We start from the raw sequence: 19,617 nt of genomic DNA on the forward strand, positions 1-19,617 counted from the left end.
CTATCTGGGCAAATGTTGTGCTCTTGATTGGGCCCATCTCAGGTACCAGCAGTTAGCTGCCTGGTTGGTCGGGTGCTGACTGGCCCTCACCTGGGCTGTCTCCTCTCCATGTGGCATCCCATCCTCCCAAAGGCTAGCTGGGGCTGGTTCACATGATGGTTGGGCAGGATCCCAAGAGATTGAGTGGAAGTGTGCAAGTCATCTTGAGATCTAGGCTCAGAACTGGCACACTGTCACCTCCATCACACTGTATTAGCCAAAGCAAGTCACAAGACTGGCCTGGATTCAAGGGTGGGGAAATAGACTCTAACAAGAGAAACTACAATGTCACATTGCAAAGGGGTGTGCCTATAGAGAGGAGAATAATTGTGGCCATTTTTGCAATCACTATTTCACAGAACTATAGTCTTAATTCTGAGGGACAGCTTGCATTTTCTTTGATACCAAATTTTAAAGCCCAGTTCAAAATGCACTTTCTCCTCCAGGAAGCCTTCCTTGACTATTGAGCTAGAATTCTGACCACCAAATATTTTTACCCATTTGTTCTGTGGCCTTTGCATGGCTACACATGGAGAGACACTGTCTCATCAGTGATGGTTCAGGATGACAGAAGGTGAGCCCTTTGCATCCTCAGAAGCCACCAAGAACTTAGACCCCATCTTCACCAAGATACTAACATTTCTGTTGAAACAAGTGCCCTTATGATTTAAAAGTAATAGACCCCTTGTTTCAATGGCAAGAGTATGAAATTGTTACTTTTGCTTTCAGCTAGCCCACAAGAGGCACGAAGAATCCATGTGACCCACAAGTAAGAGGTCAAATACTGAGATCTGGAAGGAATCCCTTAGCATCCAGAGCCTGAATAGATATATACATTCTTCATTAGAGAGGATGTCGGAACTAGTCCATGTGTACATTGGCATTTTTCTTTCTCCCTTTGTAATTTTTCCTCCTCTCCGTATGACTGGAATCTAAATCAGTAGCCTAGAGTCCTTCTGGTTAATGAGGTTCTCATTTGGGAGGTTGCAGCCTAGGAGGCTATTAAAAAAAGAAAGGCTTCTTCTATAAACATCTCCTGCCAGCTGCTGAGAACTGGAGAGGAGGGAGAGCACAGGGGTGACAGCACAAAACAGGACCATTAAGGGAAGAAATCTGCAAAAGAGGAAAAATTCTTGGTCCACGTCCCTGGCAGAAGGATCCATGAATAGAAGTCCAAAGTGCAAAAGAAAACCCTTGGGAAGAAAGGAGGAGGGGCAGGAGAGCCTTCCACTCATCCAAACAGGCCACTGGCATCCAAAGGGAGGCAGGAGGACAAAATCCCTGCCTGCAGATGCTTCCAAAATGTTTAAGACAAAATACCAGGACATTAAAAGTTGGAGGAGGGGTGGTCTCGGCATCTTCCCTCAACTCCTACAAGAATAAGAGCTTGTATTTGCTGAGTGATCACTGTGTGCTGGCCCACATTAATCATTTTTTTAATTTTTTAAAAGTTGTATATATTTAGGGGATATAAGTGCAGATTTCTTACCTGCATACCTTTCATTATGATGAGGTCTAGGTTTTTAGTGTATCCATCACCCAAACAGCCAACATTGTACCCAAGAGGTAATTTTTCAACCCTCACTCCCCTCCTACTTTCCCACCTTTTGTAGTCTCCAGTGTCTGTTATTTTACTCTGTATGTCTGTGTGTACCCATTGTTTAGCTCCCACTTATCAATGAGCACACGCAGTATTCGACCTCCTGTTTCTGAGTTATTTCACAAAGGATAATGGCCTTCAGTTCTATCCACGTTGCTGCAAAAGACATGGTTTCATTTTTATATGCATTAATTATCTCAAGGCCATAAGGTTGGAGCTGTTATTAACCCCATCTTCACAATGAGCCTGGTGATGCTCACAATTTTCCCAAGGCCACTCGGTTAATAAGTGGAAGAGGTAGAGTTCAAATCAGTTTCTCTGACTGCACAGGCCAGACTCCTGGACCTCTGCACCATCCTGGTCTTTGACACCATTATAGAGTAAAAGAGGAGATGTTTCAGAGCCTACCATAGACTCGTCTATCTTCAAGATTACCCATGGGATGAGGCTGTTAATGGACACAGTCTCTCATTGAAGAGCTCCTGAACTTTGTGAAGACAGCTGAGTGTTTACAAGTAAGAATGATGCAACAACAACAATAATAAATTGAGTCATTGTGTTAGGTACTGTGCTAACTGTCTAGATTATCTCACTTAATGCACTGATGTAAGAATTATTGTCCCCATTTCACAGATGAGAAAATAGAAGCTCAGAAAAGGTAAGTCACATGGCCAGGATCTCACAGTCAAGGAGTAGCAGAGCTAGAATTCAAACCCAGGTCTGAGACCAAAGAGCAGGCTCTTTGTTTATTGTTCTGAGGTGCCTCCTTAAGTGGGCAGCTTGGTCACTCATTGCTTCATTCACCCTTCAGATATAAACTACTACTCACTGTGTTTGGAAAATTTTTTAATTTCTAAAATTGAGGTGGGGGACTAGAAAGAAACCCATTGTATTTTTGTTTGACTGAGGGACACAAACCTTTTATTTGTCAAAAATGTAATAACTGCAAAGTACAATAAAATGAGATAGCTGTAATCAGTTTTTTATAAGCTAATTTCAGAAGTGACAGCCCATCAGGACAGCCATATTCCATTCACTAGAAGTGAGTCAGTAAGTCCAGCTCATGCTAAGGGGAGGGTATTACACAAAGGCATGAATACCAGGAGACAGGGATTGCTGGGGTCCCTCATAGAGGCTGCCTGCCACATCGTACCTTTCATAAGGTCACAAATACCTTTCAGTCATCCTATCACCTAATCTCTTAACATGCAACCTGCTTTCTCACTGAAAATCATGGTGTAAATTGAGTTATCCATCATTCTCAAGACTATGGAATCAAGGTAGAGCCCTGGTTTTCAAGCTTTTTGATGACAAAGATTTCTTCAAATAAAATCTTCCTCAAGGTGAATAGATATACTCATTGTTTTGTACTATAAAACAGAATACTTCTCAAGGTGAGAAAATAGAAAAACATGACTGATACACACAATAAATAGCATAGATGAATAACCAAAGCATTATTCTAAGCAAAAGCCAGGAGCGCATACTGTATGATTTCATTCATACAAAACTGCTAGAAAGAAAAGTCTAATGTATTGGGATAGAAAGTAGTTCAGTGGGCCAGGCCTGGTGGCTCATGCCTGTAATCCCAGAACTTTGGGAGGTTGAGCCAGGTGGATTGCTTGACCCCAGGAGTTCGAGAACAGCCTGGACAACATGGAGAAACCCCATCTCTTTGAAAAATACAACAAATTAGCCAGGCATGGTGGTACGTGCCTGTAGTCCCAGCTACTCAGGAGGCTGAGGTGGGAGGATTGCTTGAGCCCAGGAGGCAGAGGCTACAGTGAGCAAAGACCATGCCACTACATTCTAGTCTGGGTAACCAACAGACACCTCAGGGAGGGGAAGGGGAAGGGGAAGGAGGAGAGGAAGGAGAAGGGGAGGTTAAGTTCAGTGGTTGCCTGGAGTTGGGGTGGAGATTAAGGATTAACTGGGAAGAGGAGCACGGAGCCCCGCCCAACTCTTACTTAATCCCCACTGTTGGAGGTGGGGCCTCCTGGGAGGTATTTGGATCATGGGGGCAGATCTCTCATGAATGGTTTAGCACCATCCCTTTGGTGCTGTTCTTGTGATAGTGAGTGAGTTTACACGACACATGATCATTTACAAGTATGTGGCACCTCCCGCCCTACTGATATGCCTCCTCCCCCTTGCCTTCCACCATGATTACAAGCTTGAGGCCCCCCTAGAAGCTGATGCTGGAGCTATGCTTCGTGTACAGCCTGCAGAACCATAAGCCAAATAAACCTCTTTTCTTATAAATTACTCAGTCTCATCTATTTCATTATAGCAATGCAAGAACAGCCTAATACATCATCATCAAAGCTTCTTTGCCTAAGACTTGCAGAGATAGACATGTCCTATCAGGCCCTCCTCAGCCCAACCTCTAACACCCACAGAAAACCCTAAAAAGTGAGAACCCAGTAAACATCCTGAATATCCTCTGATGGCTGTGAAAAGTTACTACACTTCAGCTGTTATTAACACCTGATAACTCATTAAAACCAGACTATCAACAAGCAGCAGATTTCTTTCACACTCAAAGCATACCAGCTCCATTCTGAAATGATGGCTAAATTAACTCCAGAGAAGCAGCCAATAACCTCCTCCTCTCACCCTGTTCACTCTTTGGGCTAATAAGTGCCTTCTTCATCAGCTGCCTTGGATAAAAAACAAATGACTGGGTTATACATTTTCTTGTACTTGATACATAAACCTTTCTGTGGAATATGAGAACAACATAAATAATAAAGATGGCCATTGCTTATTGAATCACTTACTGTGTGTTGTGTCTTTTATACAGCATATAACACTATATGCTGTGGCGTCTATATATGCTAGAGTTATAACCCTCACCCTGAGCCGATTTAACTTTATCAATATGAAAATGGATACAAAGAATGTAATCTAGTCACCCAATGTCATGCAGCTAATGTGGTGTCTCAGGTCCCTCTATTCCAAGCCTCAGGTTTAGAGTGAGACTAACGACCTGAACGTCAGGAAAAATTAATAAAGAAATAAGGACTTCCCTGCTGAGATACCCCAGGATAACTTGTATAAGCCTCCAAAGCCTAGCACACTGCCTGGCACATAGCAGGTGCTCAATAAAATCTTGTGCTACAAGAAAACTGGAAGTCCTCATGCACTGTTTTGTGGGTTACAAAATGTGACCCCTGGACAGAGCATCTCGTTTTGAACTCCACAGGTAGTCAAATGGGGAGAGTGGGCATCAGAAAATACATAGGTGTATATAAGATAATCCACCTTTCAAAGGAGGCTGAATGGCAGCTCGAAGGCATAGAGAGAACCTAGGGCAAGCTTATCCAACCTGTGGCCCGAGACAGCTTTGAATGGGGCTCAACATAAATTCATCAACTTTCTTAGCTCAACAGCTGTTGTCGCTGTTAGCATATTCTATGTGTAGCCCAAGACAATTCTTCTTCTTCCAGTGTGGTCCAGGAAAGACAAAAGATTGGATACCTCTGACCTGGGGAAAAAGTACATTTTCTCCCCAGTGTCACAAAGGGATGTCATAACAAAATATTCTAAAATCAGAAAGGACGAAAAAAAATTGAAAAACTACCCAAAATGAAATAAAGTTAATTCATGAAATTATGAAATATTAGTCATGGTTTGATTTATTCTGCAGCTATATAATATCACTCCATCAACAACACAGAAACAAAAAAGTTCTCTCAAAAATGAATAATGGATATGTTCAATCAATCATGGCATAACCAGGGAATGGAATGCTTTGAAACTATTAAAAAGTGTAATTGGCCAGGTGCAGTGGTTCACGCCTATAATCCCAGCAACGTGGGAGGCCGAGGCAGGTGGATCACTTGAGCCTAGGAGTTAGAGACCAGCCTGGCCAACATGGCAAAACTCTGTCTCTACTAAAAATACAAAAAATTAGTGGGCATGGTGGTACATGCCTATGGTCTCAGCTACTCGGGAGGCTGAAATGGGAAGATCACTTGAACCTGAGAGGTGGAGGTTGCAGTGAGCAAGATTGCACCACTACACTCCAGCCTGGGCAACAGAGCAAGACCTTGTCTAAAAAAAAAAAAAAAAAAGAAAAAAATTAAGTAAACAATGTAATCAACACATATTTAAGGAGTTTTAATAACTAAATGAATAAAGTCAGTAATAAAACAGAAGGTGAAGTATAATACCACTTTGCATAAAGCATAAACTGATAAGAAAAATAATCTAGAAGGCTGCGGAATAGAGAAATGTACAGGTTTTTTCTAGATGGTCAACTTATGGGTGATTTTTTAAATTTTAATTGGCATATCTGTGTTTTGAAATTTTATATAGTAAATGTGAATTGATTGTTGAATTTAAACTAAATAAGGGCCGGGCACGGTGGCTCATGCCTGTAATCCTAGCATTTTGGGAGGCTGAGGTGGATAGATCACAAGGTCAAGAGATCAAGACCACCCTGGCCAACATGGTGAAAACCCATCTCTACTAAAAATACAAAAATTAGCCAGGCGTGGTGCTTGCACATGTAGTCCCAGCTACTCAAGAGGCTGAGGCAGGATAATCACTGGAACCCAGGAGGCAGAGGTTGCAGTGAGTGGAGATCGCACCACTGCACTCCAACCTGGCGAAAGAGTGAGACTCCGTCTTAAAAAGAAGAAAAAAAAAAAACTAAATAAAACCTGTTGTAATGGTGGTGTTTAAACAGAGACCTAAGGAGAAGTCAGTCAGAGCCTAAAGTGGTCCCAGGAAAGGAATAAGAAGCTGGAAATTCAACCAGGCTTGGCAATTAGCAAAAGATCTGAGAGAATTTAGGTGGAAATTAGAAACTGCCAAAAAATGGAGGGCTTTTTAAAACCTCACACTACTGTGGTTCACGATAATGCCTCCGAAAACTCTGTCATAACTATTTTTCAATATGTCAAAGTAAATGTCATCTCTAGTTATCTAAAAACATCTTGATGCCTGATACCTACTAGAAAAAACAGCCCGAGTTTGTCCAGTTTTCAGTTCCTGTGTCATTTCAGCAGCCTGGCGAGGAACTTTTCTTACTATATTGGCTCTCAGGTAGCTGTCTAACTAGACAATTTCATCTCCCCAAAGACTATCATGGAAAAAGAACAGGCCTAGAAGTTGAGAGAGGCAGCCCAGCTCTGCTATTCAGGCTGTGTGACCTTGGGCAAGTCTCTCCCCATGGTCTCAGTGGGTTGATCTATGGAGCCCAAGCAATAAGATTCTCTCCCCTCAGGAATTTCAAACTTGGAATCCAAGATTGGAAAGTGAGACACATTAACGGTAGAACTCAAGAAAGGTAGGGGCTGGGGGCTGTGGCTCACGTCTCTAATCCCATAACTTCAGGAGGCCGAGGTAGGAGGATTGCTTGAGGCCAAGAGTTCAAGACCAGCCTGGGCAACAGAGAGAGACCCTGTCTCTACACAAAGCAAATTAAAAATTAGCCAGGCATGGTGGCATGTGCCTGTAGTCTCAGCTACTTGGGAGGCTGAGGTGGCAGGATCTCTTGAGCCCAGGAGGTCAAGGATACAGTGAGCTATGATGGTGCCACTAGACTCTAGTCTGGGTGATGGAGTAAAACCCTGTCTCTAAAAAAAATTTTTAAGAGGTAGATCATGAATTCCATCTGCTGCTAAGCTTCCGAAGCTCTATTAGTATTTTCCTTCCTATACAAACTCCTCTCTCATTCAGTGAGAGCACCTGTTATCCTAACAATCAAGAATTTATTTTCCTTACATTAATCAGAGTCAGTTTCTATTGCATGGAACCAGGCAACACTTAGCTACTGTGGCTTAGACAGAAGGAAGTCTTTCCTACCAGCATGAAAGGAATTGGTCAGTTAGGCAAAGGAGTTTGACCCACAGGGAAAAGCTGCCACACAGAGTGACTGTCATCCTTGGGCTAAGAAGCAGGGGTCCAATGGGGAAAGTTGTCACATTCAATAAGGATTCTCGGTCAGCCCAACCACGCTCTCCGAGCATCCAGGCATGAATCCCCACAGGGTAAGGCAGCAGAGAGGAGCAACAGTGAGCATGATGAATTATCTATTCTCCCAGCTCCCCACAGCCCGCTGACTGCACTCAGCTGAGTGCAGGGCACCAACTTCTTGCATTTGAGTTTTTTAGCTGCTGTTGGAATCTAATACAGTGCTTCTCAACTGGGAACCATTTTTCTCCCTGAAGAGCATCTGACAATGTCTGTGGACATTTTTGGTGATCACAAATTGGGAATGGGGGCTGGGCAGGGTGGTTCATGCCTGTAATCCCAGCACTTTGGGAGGCCAAGGCAGGTGGATCACTTTAGGTCAGGAGTTTGAGATCAGCCTGGCCAACATGGCGAAATTGCATCTTTACAAAAAATACAAAAATTAGCCAGGCGTGGTGGCAGGCACCTGTAATCCCAGCTACTCGGGAGACTGAGGCAGGAGAATTGCTTGAACTTGGGAAGCAGAAGTTGCAATGGGCCAAGACCATGCCACTGCACTCCAGCCTGGGTGACAGAGGGAGACTCCATCTTAAAAAAAAAAAAAAAAATGGGGGGGCAGGGATAATGGGGTGTTACTGGCATCCAGTAGGTAGAGACCAGGTGTAACCATTTCTTATTGTAACTGTAAAAACTTGCCATGAATTTAGTGGTTTCATTTTTTTGAGACAGGGTCTTGCCCTGTCACCCAGGCTGTAGTGCAGTGGCACCATCATAGCTCACTGTAGCCATGACCTCCTAGGCTCAAGCCATCCTCCCATCTTAGCCTCCTGAGCTGCTACGACTACAGGTCATGCCAGCATACCCAGCTAATTATTTTTTGGAGAGATGGGGCCCAGGCTGGTCTGTAACTCCTAGGCTCAAGCAATACTCCTGCCTCAGCCTCCCAAAGCACTGGGATCACAGGCATGAGCCACCATACCCAGCCAATTAAGTGGTTTTCAACAACTCAAATTTATTCTTACAATTCTAGAGGTCAGAAGACAAAAATGAGTCCACAGGGCTGCATGTCTTCCGGAGGCTCTAGGGGAGAATCTGTTCCCCACCTTTCCCAGCTTCTAGAGGCTGCCTGCACTCCTTGGCTCATGGCTCCTTCCTCCATCTTCAAAGCAACAGGGTAACATCTTCTCTTCCCACTCTTATTCTATCATCGTGTCACATCATCTTCTCTTATAAGGACCCTTGCAATTACCTAAGTCTCACCTGAATAATTCCGAATCATCTCCTCATCTCAAGATCTTTCATTTCAACCACATCTGCGAGAGTTTTCTCTTGCTTTGTTTTGGTTTGGATTTTGCCATCTTAATGTAACATATTCACAGATTCTAGGAGTTGAGACATGAACATCTTTGAGGAGAGGGGGCATTGTTCTGTCTACCACACCAGGTAGACATCCTGCAGCCCCCACAACAAAGGATCATCCAGCTTAAAATGTCAGGAGTATGAAAGTTGAGAAGCCTGCATGCTCTGATATTACCAGATTTCCCACACACCCTAAAATTCAGTGCCACTCCTTAATGTGCATGACAACTGCGGACCCCCTATTCCTTGATGCCATCCATCCAAAACACTCCCTACAATGTTTTTTAAATATGTGTGAGTGTTGTTCTGTCCAAGTAAGTAAAAGAAATCCTGTTTCCCTAAAAAGTTTGATAACAGGAAAAAAGTCATTTATTAGGCTTGACATGATTCTTGTGACTTCTAAGTTTGGGGCTTCAGGTGTTTGAAAGTTACTCAGAAGCCAGGCACGGTGGCTCACGCCTGTAATCCCAGCACTTTGGGAGGCCAAGGTGGTCAGATCACTTAAGGTCAGGGGTTCAAGACCAGCCTGACCAACATGGTAAAACCCCGTCTCTACTCAAAAAATACAAAAAGCCAGCAGTGGTGGTGCACACCTGTAGTCCCAGCTACTAGGGAGGCTAAGGCAGGAGAATAGCTTGAACCTGGGAGGCAGAGCTTGCAGTGAGCTGAGATCGTGCCACTGCACTCCAGCCTGGGTGACAGAGTGAGACTCTGTCTCAAAAAAAAAAAAAAAAATTTTTTTTTTTACTCGGAAGGGAAAAAATGAACTCCTCAAACTTTGAGACAGAAAATGGGAAGTAAAAGCAGAGAAAAGCTAGCATCAACCCGGTGCCTCATACCTGCCCATTTCCTCTTTCTATTTCCTGGGAGTAAAAGTCTTTAGGAAGGGAAGGTGAATTAGTATTGACTATACATGCACCAAAAGACAAAAACTGGGCTGTATGCCTTACGTATGTGACTCTTCCAGGTTGGTGTCATCATTCCCATGTTGACATAAGTAGTAAAGTGAATGGAGACACCAAAGAGGTGTAATATAACTTCTTTAATGAAATAAGCCAGGAGGCAGCAAATGTTTTCTGTAAACCATCAGTTAGTAAATATTTGAGGCTCTTTTGACCATGTGGGCTCTGCTGCAATCACTTAACTCTGCCCTTGTAAGACAAAGCAACCATTGATAGTATGTAAATGGACAGGTGTATGAGGCTGTCCCAATAAAACTTTATTTACAAAAATAGGCAGAGACCAGATTTGGCCCTGGAGCTATAGTTTGCTGCCCCCTGAAATACATTTTTTTATTTCCCAAAATAGCCTTCATCAGCAAATATTTCCCAAGCACCTACTATATGTCAGTATACAACTGAACAGCCCAGAAACTACAAAGATGAATAAAGAAGCCAATAAAAGGCTGGGTGCAGCGGCTCACTCCTGTAATCCCAGCACTTTGGGAGGCCAAGGCAGTGGATCACCTGAGGTCAGGAGTTCAAGACCAGCCTGTCCAACGCAGTGAAACCCCATCTCTACTAAAAATACAAAAATTAGCCAGGCATGGTGGCGGATGCCTGTAATCCCAGCTACTCAGGAGGCTGAGGCAGGAGAATCACTTGAACCCAGGAGACAGAAGTTGCAGTGAGCCTAGATCACACCACCGGACTCCAGCCGGGGTAACAGAGCAAGACTCCATCTAAAAAAAAAAAAAACAGTTCAAATTCCACCACCAAGAAATAACCACTATAAACATTTGGTATTTATCATGAATGATTTTTTTAAACTCTATGAACATACTTTTTTAAGACAAAAATAAGATGATTGCATACATAATTTTTATGACCTAATTTCAAAATAAATCCAAGACTGCTTTCTCTGTCACCAACTGTAAATGTAGATTTAACATTTAATATTTCATGACTATGCAATGATTTGCATGTAGCAGGATTTGCTGAATGACCTCCCTGTTGATAGACAGTGAGACTATCTCCTTTCTATCACCAATAGCATTTGCCCTGTTTCCTCCTCCGCCCCCTTCTCCTCCCACTCCCAACCTCCCGCCCTCTTTCTGGGATACCTTACATTGCTCATGGGAATATAAATCAGCACAATCTTCCTAAAAACAGTTTAACAATGTGACCCAGAAATTCGATGTCTAAGACAAGAGGGCAAAGATAGAGATGTAAAGATGTTCTTGGTAGCATTGCTTAGAATGGTGAAAAAGGGAGGATAGTCTCACTGTCCATCCATAAGGAGTCATTTCACAAACCCTGCTACATGTAAATCATTGCCATAGTTGTTAAATGTTAAATATTAAATCTACATTTACAGTTAATAACAGAGAAAGAAGTCCTGGATATATTCTGAAATCAGGTCAGAAAAATTATGTGTACAATAATCTTATTTTTGTCTTAAAAATATATGTTTATGGAGTTTTTTTTTTAAACATTCATGATAAATACCAAAGGTTTATGGTGGTTACTTCTGGGTGGTGGAATTTGAATTTTTGCTGGCTTCTTAGTCTTTATAGCTTCTGTGCTGTTCAGTTCTACACTGACACATAGTAGGTGCTGGGGAAATATTTGCCAATAAGGTGAAATAAAACACTCCAGCATCAGGGGTTTAATGTGGCCACAAGGAAGGTATTTCTACCATGATGCCTGGCAAGCACAGGAAAGGATCATTAAAGTCGCATCTGGAATCCCCTTTTCTGAAGGTGTTTTTTTTAAAGAATAGAATTATCTTATGATCTGGAAATGACAAAGGTTTTTCTTAGTATGTCACAAATCCAGGAGACCAAGTATGTCACAAATCCAGGAGACACCCCCCCCACAAAAAAAAAAATTTGATTACATAAAAGTTTTTTAAAAAACAGAGCTGCAGAACCAAAACCACCCTAAGCAAAGTCAAAATACAAAAGAAAAACCAGGAAATAATGTTTGTGAAGCATGGCATGGAAAATGGCTAATTCCCCTAATGTATAAAATCAATAAGCAAAAGAGCAGATTCATAGAAAAATGGACAAAAGATAAGAACAGTTTGTAAGAAAAGAAACACAAGTGATTCTTGGGCAAATGAAAACATGCTCTGTTATTCAGAGTAAGATAAATGCAAATTAAAAATATGCTGAAATGTCAATTTTCACCTATCAGATTGGCAAAATTAAAAAGGACTCAATAACACATGGTGCTTGATGCAACTATAGGAACTCAAACATTCCTTGAGGGATGAGTGTAAATTTTTTACAACGTCTATGGAGAAAAGTGTATCCTTTGACCCAACTATTACACTTTTAGAAATTTATCCCACAGACACATTTGCACATGAGCAAATTGCACCAGTATCAGTATCAGATAATCGATTCCAGCTTTTTTTAAATAATAGCAGAAGAGTAGAAATAACCCAAACATCCATCAGTAGGAGGTTGCTTAAACAAATTATAGGGTACTACATGGTGTACTCTGCCACTCAGAAAAGAAAATAAGAAAGTTAACTATGTACTCATAAGGAAGGATCTCCAAGATACATATTTAAGAGAAAGGTGAAAAAACCAATAACAGAAAAATATTTTTCATATTAAAAAATAAAGGGAGATGATATGTGAATATCATATATATACTATATATAATGTGGATATGTATATACATATACTATACACACTATATATATACACATATACATATACACACTATATATAGTATATATACAAATATACACACTATATATAGTATATATACACATATACATGCTACATATAGTGTATATATATGTATATACACCATACACACTATATATAGTGTGTATATACACCATACACACACACATTTTGCTTATGTATGCATAGGATATTTCTAGAAGAATACCAAAGAAATTGGTTCATTTGTTGCTTCAGGGATAGAGGTAGGGGGAAGGTGGTAAATGGAAAAAGAGAGACATTTCACTGTTTATCCTTTTGTATTTTTTGAAATTTGGACCATGTAAAAGTATTACCTATTCAAAACATTAATGGGTCAGGCACGGTGGCTCACACTTGTAATCCCAGCACTTTGGGAGGCTGATGCAGACGGATCACTTAAGGTCAGGAGTTTGAGAAACCCTGTCTGTATTAAGAATACAAAATTATCGGGGCATGGTGGCACACACCTGTAATCCAAGCTGCTCAGGAGGCTGAGGTACGAGAATCGCTTGAACCCAGGAGGCAGAGGTTGCTGTGAACCGAGATTATACCACTGCATTCCAGCCTGGGCAACAGAGTGAGACTCTGTCTCGAAGAGGAAAAAAAAGAAAAAACCCATTAACAGAGGATCCTTCCTACTTCAGAGCTTCCTATACACTGTTTCCACTGCTGGAGGTGCTCTGATGTTCACTTACACACACACACACACACACTCCTCCTGGAAGTATTTTATCTTTCAGTTCTCTGTTCAAATGTTACTTCCTCCAGGAAGCCTTCCATGATCACCTCTACCTCCTCCACAGAAAGGGAGCTGTTATACCCATTCATGGTACCTTGTGGGATTTATCACAATGGGTATCAATTAATAATTAACATCTGTCTTCCTTGCTGGAGGTACCAGAGGGACTAGTCTGCCAATGAACCCCAGGCACCAAGTCCAGCATATGCCACATAAGACACGCATCTCAGAGACTTTCTTCCTTTGGAAGGGAGGGAAGAAAATAGGAAGAAATAACCACACTTACACTCCCAGCATGAGCCAGACAGGGGTCTACGTGCTTTATGCAGATTAGCACATTAAATTCTCACAACAGGGTTGTGATTCTTTCACAGATGAAAAAAACAGGCTCAGGGAAACCAAGCAACTAGCCCAAGATCCCCAGGCACAGGCATGATTCAAACCAGGCAGGCTGGTTCCAGAGCCTATGCTCTTGGCTCCTAGAAGGGAAAACAGAAGAAAGAGAAGAAGAGGAGAGAGGGAAGAAGAGAGGAGGTTGCTCACAACATCAGGAGGAAGCATTTTTCTGCTGTCTCCAGTTCAGTATCTCATAAGACCAGCAAACCTTCCAGTCTTTGGGAAGTTATAAGAACATCATTGTATTACTCCATTTTCATACTGCTGTAAAGAACTTCCTGAGACTGTGTAATTTATAAAGGAAAGAGGTTTAATTGACTTACAGTTCAGCATGGCTGGGGAGGCCTCAGGAAACTTACAATTGTGGCAGAAAGTGAAGGGGAAAACAAGGCATCCTCTTCACAAGGCAGCAGAAAGGAGAAATGCTGAGCAAAGAGGGAAGCGTTCCTTATAAAACCATCAGATCTCGTGAGAACTCACTGTCATGAAAACAGCGTGGGGGAAACTGCCCCCATGATTTAATTATCTCCACCTGGTCTCTTCCTTGACATGTGGGGATTATAGGGAATGTAATTCAAGATGAGATTTGGGTGGGGACACAAAGCCCAATCATATCAACCATTAATGGGGATTCTGTAATGTATATGAAACACTTGCAAACTGACAATATTGGACCTCAACAAAGAGACAGCAGACTTGAAGTATGACAGCTGTCTTATCTAGAGGAGCAGGTAACATGCATTGTAGATAAATACACTATCTGATGTGGGTTAATAGGCTTCATTGAATTAATGACGACAGAATAATTACAGCGACAAGCAACAGCAGCAGGGACTCTAATTGAGGATAATTCAAGCACACGGCAAGATCAGAAGTTTTGACTTTAGGACTATGGAAACTTCCCTGAGATTGGAGATTTATTATTTATATTATTTTAAATCAACAATATCCACCACTGGCAAGGTGCAGTGTCTCACACCTATAATCCCAGCACGTTGGGAGGCTGAGGCAGGCAGATCACTTGAAGTCAGGAGTTCAAGACGGGCCTAGTCTGTTTAGTAAAGATGGTTAAACCTTGTCTCTACTAAAAATACAAAAATTAGCTGGGTGTGGTGGCAGGTGCTTGTAATCCTAGCTACTCGGGAGGCTGAGTCAGGAGAATCACTTGAACCTGGAAGGCAGAGGTTGCAGTGGGCTGAGATCGTGCCACTGCACTCCAGCCTGGGTGACTTAGCAAGACTCCATCTCAAAAAACAAAAACAAAACAGTATCCATATCTACCATGGCATGTCTGAGCTCTCTGCAAGTCAATGGGAAGTTATCCACAGGACAGGATTTCCTTACCTTTATTTGTTCATAAGAGAAATGGAAGGGAATGGGAAATCAAAAAGCAGAGGCATTCCAATTTCTGCCATTTCTCCTCACATATAATTTGTTCCTCATCTTAAAGGCTCAGACAGGATGCTGAAAAGCATAAGAGAATGGGGATTACATTCAGGTAATCACAACCGCAATAATAATAGTTATCATTTATTGAACATTTACCTCCAAACAACATCTAAAGTAAGCACTATTTATACCTTAGCCCATTGAATTCCCAAACTAATTTTGTAGAGTGGGAACAAGGGTGTTTGTCCACATGGGTAAGACAACTGAGGCTCTGAGAAGTAAGGTGATTTGCCTAAGCTAGGAAAATGCAGAAGTTAAGAAATAAAAGCATTAGAATAATGCCCAGGAAGGGGTCATTTCTGAAGGAGGAGATGGATTCATGAACAAACAAGCAGGCAGGCCAATATGTAATTTGTTGATAAGCATGAATATATTTAATTAAATAAGGATCTACTGGATACCTGTCACAGGCCCAGTGCAAGGTCCTTGTGGCAGATGGTTTTTTTTCCAAAGGTGGCCACAGTGGTATCTCTCATACCACATGCTCTCATAATGTGACCTTTTATTTCTCGTGTTGAGTGATGAAGTCCGTGATCCCTCCCCTTTTAACCTTAGAAACTGCCTCAATCATTAAGATTACAGCAGAAAACACGCTACTTGATTTCCAGGGCTAGAGCATAAAAAACATATGCACTTCCTCCTTGTTTTCTTGAGCCACTCACTGTTGGACCCCAGCTACCGTGTTGTGAGGAAGTCCAATTAGCCCACCTGAAGAGACCACCTAGGGAGGCCACATGCAGACGTTTTGGCTGACTGGCTAGCTGAGGTCTCAGCTAACAGTGAGTATGAAATACAGGCATGTGACAGAAGATTCCTCTAGATGCCTTTAGTCCCCAGCCATCAAGTCACCCTCAACTTTTGAGTTTTCCCAGCTGAGTCCACAGACATCATGAAGCAGAGCAAGCCACTCTCTCTGGTCTGATTCTTGACCTACAGGATCTGTGAGTGTAATAAAATTGTGGCTTATCACACTAAAAATTGGTGTGATTTGCTACCCAGTAATAGCAACTGGAAGAGCCCTCATATATTTTTAATACAAAAAAAAAGTGTGTGAAACAGGACCTGCCCTTCTGTTTAATTTGGAAAATGAGACTTCTATAACAATGTTATTTTAAAAATGTATCTTATAGTAGCCAAATGGTGGAAATAATCAAAATGTCTGTAAACAGATAAATAAACAAAATGGGGTCTATCCATACAATGGAATGTTATTTAGCCATAAAAAGAAATGAAGTACTGATATATTCTACAACAGAGATGTAGAAATTAGAAATTAGAAAACACTGTGTTTTGTGAAAGAACCAAGACACAAAAGGCCACATATTGTATGACTCCATGTATATCAAATACCCAGAATGGGCAAATCCATAGAGACAGAAAGTAAATTAGTGGTTGCCAGAGGCTGGGGGACAGGAGTGAAAGAGTGGCTGCTGAATGGTAGAAGGTCTGGGGTTGGGGGGTGATGAAAACATCCTAGAATTAGACAGTGGTGATAGTTGAAAAATCTTGAGAATACACTAAACCCACTAAATTATACACTTTTAAATGGTGAGTTTTATAAGACATGAATTATATCCCAATGTAAAAAAAAAGCAATGTGCCATATTAGGACCTTCTGTGAGGGTGGAAACTCATCAGCTTTGGGGTCAAGTAGATCTGATCTGGGTTGTTGTCTAGGGACTACCAGTGCCTAATTGTATGGACTTGAGCAAGTTTCCCAGTACCCAAGAGCTCAGACTATCCATCTGTGAAATGGGAATAATAAGACTCACTTTGCAAGGCTGCTGTCAGGATTAATGATTGTCTTTATCAAAGATGGTAACAGAAACTCACTCGAGCAGCATAAGCCAAACTAAGCATTTTATGAAAGGAATCAGGGACATTTTACAGAAGCCCAGGTCACTGAGAACAGTTTGGCCGCATAAGAAACTTGAACCAGGAATTTAAAATGTATCAAAAGCCAAGCTTGATATTCTTTCTGGCGTATATGTAGTGAACAGAGAAATTTCTTTCAAATTATTCATTCATGGAAAATCAAAATTTGGCATTGCATTTTAAAGTTAATCCATTAGAGTCACTTAGTTATTTGCAAAATAACATTTTGGTAAAGGAGAATTTATTTGAATATCAAATAAGAAAAGGTTCAATACCCTACCTGGTAGAGCTGGAAAACAGTTAATGATCACAGGCTTAGAACACAAAATCAACCTCCTGTAACAAATTTAGTCTATGACCTTAAAAGGAAAAACGGACTTTTCTACAATAAACATTCAAACAAACATGGTTTCCAATAATAAATGTTTTTAAATCTCAAGGTCATAATAAATCAGTCCTGGGACTTTTAAAGCAAACTTTTTTATAGTATAGGAAAGTACTTTCCTATTTTATAATCAAAATTAGAAGTAAACTAGACTCTATGTTGACAAGAGACAAACTTACACATAGACTTTAACTTAATTCTTTAGGGAAGTTGCATTAATAGCCATTGACCTTCTTTATTAGTCTGAAGGAGTGATTCTCAGCTCTAGCTACACATTGAAATCACTGAGTACCTTTTCAAAAATACCAGTGTCACCAGCCGGGCCCGGTGGCTCACATCTGCAATCCCAGCACTTTGGGAGGCCAAGGCGGGTGGATCACTTGAGCCCAGGAATTCAAGACCAGCCTGGGCAACATAGTGAGACCCAGTCTCTCCAAAAAATTTAAAAAATTAGCCAGGCATGGTGGCACATGCTTGTAGTCCCAGCTACTTGGGAGGCTGAGGACAGGTGGTTGTAACCTATTTCTCATGTTGAGTGATGAAGTCCATGATCCCTTCACCTTGAACCTTAGCAACTGCCTCAAGAAAGAAAGAAAGAAAGAAAGAAAGAAAGAAAGAAAGAAAGAAAGAAAGAAAGAAAGAAAGAAAGAAAGAAAGAAAGAAAGAAAGAAAGAAAGAAAGAAAGAAAGGAAGGAAGGAAGGAAGGAAGGGAGGGAGAGAGAGAGAGGGAAAGAAAGAAAGAAGGAAAGAAAGAAAGAAAGAAAGAAAGAAAGAAATGAAGGAAGGGAGGGAGAGAGAGAGAGGGAAAGAAAGAAAGAAGGAAAGAAAGAAAGAAGGAAAGAGAAAGAAAGAAAGACAAAAAGAAGGAAAGGAAGAAAGAAAGAAAGAAAAGGGAGAGGAGATGCTCAACAGTCAAAACAATCCAGGTTTACGGCATGGTGGTGTAAAATTCTACTCTTGCTTTGCCCATTTGATTCACCCATGTGTGTGATGGGCCGTAGAGGACTAGCAACATTTTTTTTCTTTATTCTTATTCCTCTACTAACTCAGGGCAGACCAGATAGAACACTTAGAGCTCCATAGAACCTTCTCTTCCTCTCTCTTCTCTCTTCTTTTCTCCTTTCTTCACTCCTTCTCTCTCTCACCCCAGTTTATTCTCCTGTCTTTGAATATTGCCTTTCTGAGCTAAAAGAAGAACTACCATCAACCCAGCAATCCCATTACTGGGTGTATACCCAGAGGAATATAAAGCATTTTACCATAAAGACACATACACGTGAATGTTCATTGCAGCACTGTTCATGATAGCAAAAACATGGAACCAACCTAAATGCCTGTCAATGACAGACTGGATAAAGAAAATGTGGTACATATACACCATGGAATATTATGCAGCCATAAAAAAGAGCAAGATCGTGTCTTTTGTGGGAACATGGATGGAGCTGGAGGCTATGATCCTCAGCAAACTAATGCAGGAACAGAAAACCAAACACCACATGTTCTCACGTATCAGTGGGAGCTAAATGATAAGAACTTACAAACAGAAAGAAGGAAATAACAGACACTGGAGTCTACTTGATGGGGGAGGGTGGGAGGAGGAAGAGGAGCAGAAAAGATAACTATTGGGGACTGAGCTTAATACCTGGGTGATGTAATGATATGTACAACAAACCTCTGTGACACATCTTTATGTAACAAACTTTCACATGTATTCTCAAACCTAAAATAAAAGAAATTTTAAATAATAAAAAATTAAGAATTAAAAAAGATCACCTTTCTCTACTTTTCTGCTTTTCTTTCCAACAAACATTCAAACAAATATGGTTTCCTATAACATTTTTTTAACCTCAAGTTTCTAAGTCAACAGAGCAGAAAGTGTTCACTCAAGGATGCTTGAAATCACTTCCCAGTCTACATATCCAACCCTGAATGACAAACATTGGTGTCCAATCTCAAAATTCCAGGAGAAACAATACAATTGTCCTGGCTTGGTTCAGGGAACCAAGGTCCCAAGGTCTTATGGTCCACCGTTTTCTTCATCACAGGTACAAAGGCAAACTCTGATAAACTAAGCAGAGAAACATATAGTTCTATTGAATCATTGGTAGTCGATAGTATATACTAACTGCTGGCCAGATACCAGGCTAAAAGTTTTTTCATGCTTTTTTTTTTTTTTTTTTTTGAGACAGAGT

The 19,617-nt window shown here is 41.2% G+C and overlaps 1 long non-coding RNA gene across 1 annotated transcript in view; it reads right to left on the bottom strand.

The window, feature by feature from the left end:
* The window catches only part of LOC129015279 (uncharacterized), a 45,000-nt gene extending 26,955 nt beyond the window's left edge, over positions 1 to 18,045 (bottom strand). The window contains exons 1-2 of the long non-coding RNA XR_008494524.2: positions 13,607 to 18,045; positions 13,049 to 13,166 (exon numbers count right to left, since the gene is read on the bottom strand). This is a non-coding gene — a long non-coding RNA (uncharacterized LOC129015279). The remainder of the gene's footprint in view (positions 1 to 13,048; positions 13,167 to 13,606) is intronic.
* Between the last annotated feature and the right edge of the window lie 1,572 nt (positions 18,046 to 19,617).

Source organism: Pongo pygmaeus, chromosome 18, assembly GCF_028885625.2.
Source record: "Pongo pygmaeus isolate AG05252 chromosome 18, NHGRI_mPonPyg2-v2.0_pri, whole genome shotgun sequence".
NCBI classification, from domain to species: domain Eukaryota; kingdom Metazoa; phylum Chordata; class Mammalia; order Primates; family Hominidae; genus Pongo; species Pongo pygmaeus.